At 43.9% G+C, this 7,820-nt stretch overlaps 1 non-coding gene across 1 annotated transcript; it reads left to right on the forward strand.

Annotated features, from left to right (window-relative positions):
• The first annotated feature begins 3,459 nt into the window (after positions 1 to 3,459).
• Positions 3,460 to 3,623, forward strand: LOC121865730. The gene has a single exon (XR_006088802.1). It is a non-coding gene; the product is annotated as a 5.8S ribosomal RNA (ribosomal RNA).
• Positions 3,624 to 7,820: the final 4,197 nt, after the last annotated feature.

The raw sequence follows: 7,820 nt of genomic DNA on the forward strand, positions 1-7,820 counted from the left end.
ACACACGGTGGCGCTGCCGGCGCCGAGGATAGCAAGAGAAGGTGCAGTTTGATCTGATCATCTGGTTTGCTATTTCTCTAAGGCCAACGTGCGGTCCCTCGCCCAATGTCGGCTGCCTCTCTGGAGCTGGGGCAAAGAGAAGAGGAGCGGATAAGGGAGGAGATTGGCCAACGTGCGGTCCCTCGCCCAATGTCGGCTGCCTCGCTGGAGCTGGGGCAAAGAGAAGAGGAGCGGATACGGGAGGAGATTGGCCATCGTGCGGTCCTCACCACGTCGGCTGCCTCGGGCTGAGCTGGGGCAAGAGGACAAAGAGGGGAGAGAGGAGAGGAGCGGATAAGGGAGGAGATTGGCACACACCTGTGGCGCTGCCGGCGCCGAGGATAGCAAGTGAAGGTGCAGTTTGATCTGATCATCTGGTTTGCTATTTCTCTAAGGCCAATGTGCGGTCCCTCGCCCAATTTCGGCTGCCTCGCTGGAGCTGGGACAAAGAGAAGAGGAGCGGATAAGGGAGGAGATTGGCACACACGGTGGCGCTGCCGGCGCCGAGGATAGCAAGAGAAGGTGCAGTTTGATCTGATCATCTGGTTTGCTATTTCTCTAAGGCCAACGTGCGGTCCCTCGCCCAATGTCGGCTGCCTCGCTGGAAGTGGGGCAAAGAGAAGAGGAGCGGATAAGGGAGGAGATTGGCACACACGGACGTGCGGTCCCTCGCCCAATGTCTTCTGCCTCGCTGGAGCTGGGGCAAAGAGAAGAGAAGAGGAGCAGATAAGGGAGGAGATTGGCACACACGGTGGCGCTGCCGGCGCCGAGGATAGCAAGAGAAGGTGCAGTTAGATCTGATCATCTGGTTTGCTATTTCTCTAAGGCCAACGTGCAGTCCCTCGCCCAATGTCGGCTGCCTCGCTGGAGGTGGGGCAAAGAGAAGAGGAGCGGATAAGGGAGGAGATTGGCATACACGGACGTGCGGTCCCTCGCCCAATGTCTTCTGCCTCGCTGGAGCTGGGGCAAAGCGAAGAGAAGAGGAGCGGATAAGGGAGGAGATTGGCACACACGGTGGCGCTGCCGGCGCCGAGGATAGCAAGAGAAGGTGCAGTTAGATCTGATCATCTGGTTTGCTATTTCTCTAAGGCCAACGTGCGGTCCCTCGCCCAATGTCTTCTGCCTCTCTCTCAATCTCACTATTTTGGCCGCCGTGATAGGCGCCGCCAACAGCAGCAGCTACCTGGTTGATCCTGCCAGTAGTCATATGCTTGTCTCAAAGATTAAGCCATGCATGTGTAAGTACAAGCCGATTTAAGGCGAAACCGCGAATAGCTCATTAAATCAGCTATGTTTCATTGGATCTGTAAACCCACTTACTTGGATAACTGTGGCAATTCTAGAGCTAATACATGCAATTGGTCTCTGACCGCAAGGGAAGAGCGCTTTTATTAGTTCAAAACTGGTCGGGCCCCGGTCCGTAACCCACCTGTGGTGAATCTGAATAACTTCGGGCTGAGCGCACGGTCTCCGCACCGGCGCCGCTTCTTTCAAGTGTCTGCCTTATCAGCTTTCGATTGTAGGTTATGCGCCTACAATGGCTATAACAGGTAACGGGGAATCGGAATTTCGATTCGGAGGGCCTGAAACAGCTACATCTAAGGAGCAGCAGGCACGCAAATTACCCACTCCCGGCTTTTGAGGGAGGTGAAGTGACGAAATAACGATGTGAGAGTCATCCGAGGCCTACGCAATCGAATGAAGTACACTTTAAATCCTTTAACGGTATCCATTGGAGGGCAAGTCTGGGTGCCAGCAGCCGCGGTAATTCCAGCTCCAATAGCGTATATTAAAGTTGTTGCGGTTAAAAAGCTCGTAGTTGGATCTCAGTTCCGGACTGACGGTGCACCGCCCGGTGTTTACTGTCACGCTCCGAACAGCCACCCCGCCGGCTTGCACGGGATGCTCTTTGTCGAGTGTCCCGAGTGGCCGGAGAGTTTACTTTGAAAAAATTAGAGTGCTCAGAGCAGGCTATTTGAATGACCCGAATGGTGATGCATGGAATAATGGAATAGGACCTCGGTTCTATTTTGTTGGTTTTCGGAACCAGAGGTAATGACTAATCGGAACAGGCGGGGGCATTCGTATTGCGACTCTAGAGGTGAAATTCTTGGACCGTCGCAAGACGAACTACTGCGAAAGCATTTGCCAAGGATGTTTTCATTAATCAAGAACGAAAGTTAGAGATTCGAGAGCGCGATCAGATACGCCCTAGTTCTAACGATGCCAACTAAGCGATCCGCGGCGTTCTTCCATGACCCGTGAACCGCTTCGAGAAACCAAAGTCTTTGGGTTCGGGGAGAAATATAGTTTACAAAGCTGAAACTTAAAGGTGTGGGAAGGAGCACCAGAATTGGAGCCTCGCGGCTAATTGTTGACTCAACCCCTACGAAACGTCACCAGGCTGAACCACGGGAAGGATTGACAGATTGAGAGCTCTTTCTCGATTCGGTGGGTCAGTGGTGCATGGCCGTTCTTAGTTGGTGGGCAGGAATTTGTCTGGTTAATTCCGATAACGAACAGAGACGCTGGCCTACTAAGTGGTCAGCGGATCTCCAGAAAATGGTGTCCAGTTCGCCAACTTCTTCTTAGAGGGTAGCGGCAATTCTAGCATACGAAGTTGAACAACGGGTTATGATGCCCTTAGATGTTCACCAGGCCTGCAGCGGCGTACACCGAAGGGATCAGCAGAGTTTTCCCCCCTCCGGAAGGAGCAGGTAACCCGTTCAAAACCTTTCTTGATAGGGATTGGGGCTTGCAATTGTTTTCCATGAACGAGAGAATTCCCAGTAAGTGCAAGTCATCAACGCGTGACTACTTCCTGCCCTTTGTACACACCGCCCGTCGCTACTACCGATTGAATGATTTAGTGAGGCCTTCGGACTGGCGCTCTTGGATTGTCGGCCCCGTTGCCCGCGAGGGTTTTCTGGGGTCGTCGCCTCGAGCTGACGGAAAGATGTCCAAACTTGATCATTTAGTGGAAGTAAAGGTCGTAACAAGGTTTCCGTAGGTGAACCTGAGGAAGGATCATTAACAGAGAGAAAGAGAACGGGGCGCTCTTAAAACTACTACTATCCTGATTTGGGCGGTCTCGGGCTCTGCTCTGGCAACTCCAGCAGCGAAAGAGGACAATCCCGGCCCCCGCACCAAAAATAGGTACCACGCTGTGGGTGGACCACACTCAGGCGAGAGCGCAATGACCGGAGGAGGACGGACGGGGCTTTGGACGGCTGCCCGTCCGTTCCTTACTACCAGCGAATAAGCCTCTTGACCCAAAAAGAGTGAAATTCTAGTGTCAAAAAACATCAACAAGCCGTCCGGCCAAACCCAAACCACAAACTTGGGCTATGTCTGTCAAACCCTTTCATTGAGACTCTACCTGTGATGGTTAGTCGCAAAAAGACCAAATGGGAAATTCACAACTCTTAACGGGGGATCACTCGGCTCGTGGGTCGATGAAGACCGCAGCAAACTGCGTGTCGGTATGTGAATCGCAAGAATACCAGATACATCGACAAGTTCAACGCATATTGTGGCGGCGGCAGCCATATGAGCTTGTCGCCGCCACTCCTCTACGAGGGTCGGAAATATACATCCATCGGTTGCTGCGAGTTCGGTGCCTGCTGACTGTCTCCCCGACACGAGGGTAACCCGAACCGAGCTTCCGCCTTGGGGTTTAATCGCCCGCGCCTTGCCCGAGGCGTGCCCTTAAAAACAAGCCTATCACTAGCAAGTCCATGGACTTGGCGCACCCACATTCAACCACAACAAAGCCGGGCACACACACATGTGTGTGTGTCCCGTCCCGACGACAGTTGTCGCCCTCGCAAGTAACTGGAGGCGCTCTTTTGCCTGCTGTCCACAGAGACACGAATGGCCGTCCGCCGCTCATGGCTGATGCTGCACATGTTCTAAGAGGCACACGTCCTCCTCCTTCTCTCTCGGAGAAGAGTACGAGTACGAAGTCTTTAGTTAAGAGGTGAAAGAAGATTATTAGGGGTTGAAGGAAAAGTGGTGAAACTGAAATACAGCAGAAGTAGAAAGAATCTGGGCTCAACCAGATCGCTTCATCTTTCTTATTGGTGTTTTGTCTTTGTTCTGCTCCCTTGGGTCGTCAGACCTTTGTATTAATATTGGTTTATTTATATAATGCTGCTTATTATTATTATTTTTATTATTGTTGGAGTTAGTGAGCCCGCCCAGGTCCTTGTGTAACTGGGAGGGTAGTCACATTTGTTTTTTATTTATTTTTTTTTTGAGGTGTTAGTTAAGTGTTAGTTGTGTTAGTCTAAAGGTACACTGTATGGAGAGGCCTGCCAGGTTCTTAGTGGAGCTGGTAGGTCACTCTCATCTTTATTCCTCTATTAATGTTTTATGTGTGAATGTGTATATTGGGGCAGGAGGTGGTTCAATTACTTCTTCCTGGCTAATGTAGCTGGGAGGGTAATCACATTATTATTATTATTATTATTATTTTTATTTATTTATTTTTTTTTGAGTTAGTGAGCCCGCCCAGGTCCTTGTGTAGCTGGGAGGGTAATCACATTTTTTTTTTTTTTTTTTTTTTTTTTTTTTTTTTTTTTTTTTTTTTTTTTTTGTTAGTTGTATTAGTCTAAAGGTACACTGTATGGAGAGGCCTGCCAGGTTCTTAATGGAGCTGGTAGGTCACTCATCTTTTATTCTCTCTATTAAGGTTTTATATGTATATTGGGGCAGGAGATGGTTAAATTACTTTCTTCCTGGCTGATTTAAACCAACTGTGTTCTTGGAATTCTTCGTTGTCTATATTATTTATCCAGTTTTGATATGTTTCTGTGTTAAGTTCAGTCACTTTTTTCCAAATATTTACAGCTTTGTTGTGTATATCTACATTGATTGCTAAGAGATTTGCTCTCTTGTGTAGCTGTTCATTACTGATGTGGTCTGTATATTTTATGTTATATATAAATCTAAGGGCTATATTTTGTACTGTTTGTAACCTTTTAATGCACGTTTTACTAAGGGTGGTCAATGGGATGAGTGGGTAGTCCATAATTGATTTGACAAGGGCAATATATATCTTTCTCTTGTTATTAATGCTAAGGTTCTTAAAGCGTTTTATTTTTGATAATCTTATTCTCGCCTGTCGTTCTTTATCTTTTAAGTATGTTATATATCCTCTTTTTGTTAGTTTTAATCCAAGCATCCTGCCTTCAGTGTCGTATGGGTATAGTTCCTGGTCGACTATTACTGGACTTGTTTTAATCTTGGCTATTGGTATTATCTTGAATTTGTTCTTATTTGTCCTGATTTTCCATTTTTCTCAAAATCATTTATGTTTTTTATCGCTCTTACCGTGTAGAGTGCCATAAATTGAGTTGATTTTCCTGGGTATGATACTATTTGAGTAATATCATCAGCAAACATTACATATTCGCTAAAAGGGGTAGGTTGAGGTGTGTCTGAAGTATAAATTGTATATAGTGTTGGAGAAAGGCATCCTCCTTGAGGTACTCCACTCTCAAGATTAAACATAGTTCCCAAAAAGTTTCCAATTTGAATTTGTGCTCTCCTACCATCTAAATAGTTACACAATATTCTTAGAAAGTATTCATTAAGTCCCAGTTTTAATATTTTATATTTTAAGCCTAAATGCCAAACCTTATCAAAGGCCTTAGAAACATCCCTTAAAATTATATTGATCTGGTTACCCTTGCTTTTTTCTATTGCAATTATTTCCGTTATTATAGCTATTGCAGTTAGGGTATTTCTATTGGGCATAAATCCATGTTGTCTGTTGTTAGTTTTCCCATGTTGTGTTAAAAAGGCTATAAGTCTTGTATTTAAAATTTTTTCCAAGAGTTTCCCAGTAATTTCTAATAAAGATATTGGCCTGTAGTTTAATATTTCCTTATTGTCCTTACCCTCCTTGGGAATAAATATCATTTTAGCATATTTTAGTTTGTCAGGAAAGTAACCAGTTATTAAGCATGCGTTATAAATGTTTAATAGTGTATTTAAAATGTTTTCAGGTAGATTCATGATCATTTTTCGTGTAATACCTGTGAGCCCAGGGGCTTTTTCCTTAAACTTCCTCAGACAGTGCATCATTTCTCCCATGGTTATTATTTGAATATTAGGTAATAAGTTATAGTCTATATATTGCCTTGGGGTGATTCTATGTATATGTCTTCCCATTTCTTCTTCTATCCTTTCTTCGTGTTCACTATCAAAATCTTCATTTTCCTCATCTGATATTTTAAAAACTTTTACCCATTCCCTTTTGAATGCTGACTCTTGTTCATTTTCCTCGTACAATTTTGTTCCATTTTGGTCTTTAATGTATGGTGTTTTTTGCTTGTTGTGCCTCATCATCTTGTTTATGGAAGTCCAAAATGTTTTTGTGTCTTTAGTCATGTCAGCCGCCATTATAATATCATTCCATTTTTTATTGTTTGCTTCCTTACATGCGTCTCTTAATTTTATCTGTAGTGCTATCTGTGTCGTATATAGCCATCTGTTACTGCCGTGTCTTTCCATATACCTGTTTATTTCATTGTAATAGGTCTGGATTAATTTAACTTCTTCTGATAGTCTGTTGTTGGGTAATGTTCTAAAGTGTGAAGTAGGGTGTGTTTGGTTATAGATGTTTTTATTGCTGAGTGCAGTCTGTCCATTTCTGAGTCTATATCTTCTGTTGTTTTCCCTTGTAGGTTAATCGAGTGGTGATTACTTAAGTCGTCTTTGAAGCTGTCCCAGTCTGTTTTACTCATTTTCAGTCTCTTTTTATTGGTATCTGTATGGGGCTTGTTGACAGTGTTAGTATAATTGGCAGATGGTCACTGCCTGTAAGAGGTCCCTGTATTATATGGTAATTGAAAAAGGCTTTGTTGTTGGTAAAAATTTTGTCTGGTGTCGATTGTGTATTGTGATTTCTCCAGGTTGGAAAGTTAGGACCCAGATGGTTGATTTTCCCTAAATTTATTAATTGATTAAGGGCGTTTCCCACGACGTTATTATTTGTATTGTCAAAGATCCTATGTCTGGCGTTAAAGTCTCCTAAGATGTACATCGGATGACTATTGTTAGCCAATTTTAATAGGTCTTCTATAGGTGAGTAGGGTCGTCTCGGTGGCAGATAAGTAGTAGCAATAATTACGTCTCCTTGAGTTGTATTTATTTTTATTCCTAGAAATTCATCCTGGAAGTCATCAATTAGTTTAAATTTTAAGTTTCTTTTAACCGCTATAGCTACTCCGTCATTTTTCTCGCCCGATTTATTTCTTTGGTTTACATAATAGTTAAAGAGTTTTATGTTGTTGTTTTCTGTCTCACCGTGACTGTTTATTAGTATAATGTCAGGGTCAATTTCTTGATATATATTACTTAGGTTAATTCTCTCGGTCTTCCAGTTTCTTACGTTGTGTTGTATTATTCTTAAAGTTCTTACTGTTTGTCTATTGTCCATTATTTCTTATACTTGGATTGTAACTGTTGAAGTGGAGACCTATCATCCTGTTTCCCGCTTCTGACTCATCTAAACTCTGACGGGTCTACTATTTTAAAGTCATTGGTCGTAATCTTTAGTTTGTCCGTAGTAATTAGTGACCAGACATAATCTTCACTTGGGGATTTTTCTTGATATGTCCACTTATATATCCCTCCTTCACAGTTTTTTACTATTGTCCCTCCTGTTGGTCTCGATGTTGGAATTCCATGTTTTGTTGTAGTGATAACTTTTAATCCAATATCTTCAGCAGATTCAGGTTGTATATTGTGTTCAGTTTCCATCATATATTCTC

Source organism: Homarus americanus, unplaced genomic scaffold (genome assembly GCF_018991925.1).
Source record: "Homarus americanus isolate GMGI-L3 unplaced genomic scaffold, GMGI_Hamer_2.0 scaffold34121, whole genome shotgun sequence".
Lineage (NCBI taxonomy): Eukaryota > Metazoa > Arthropoda > Malacostraca > Decapoda > Nephropidae > Homarus > Homarus americanus.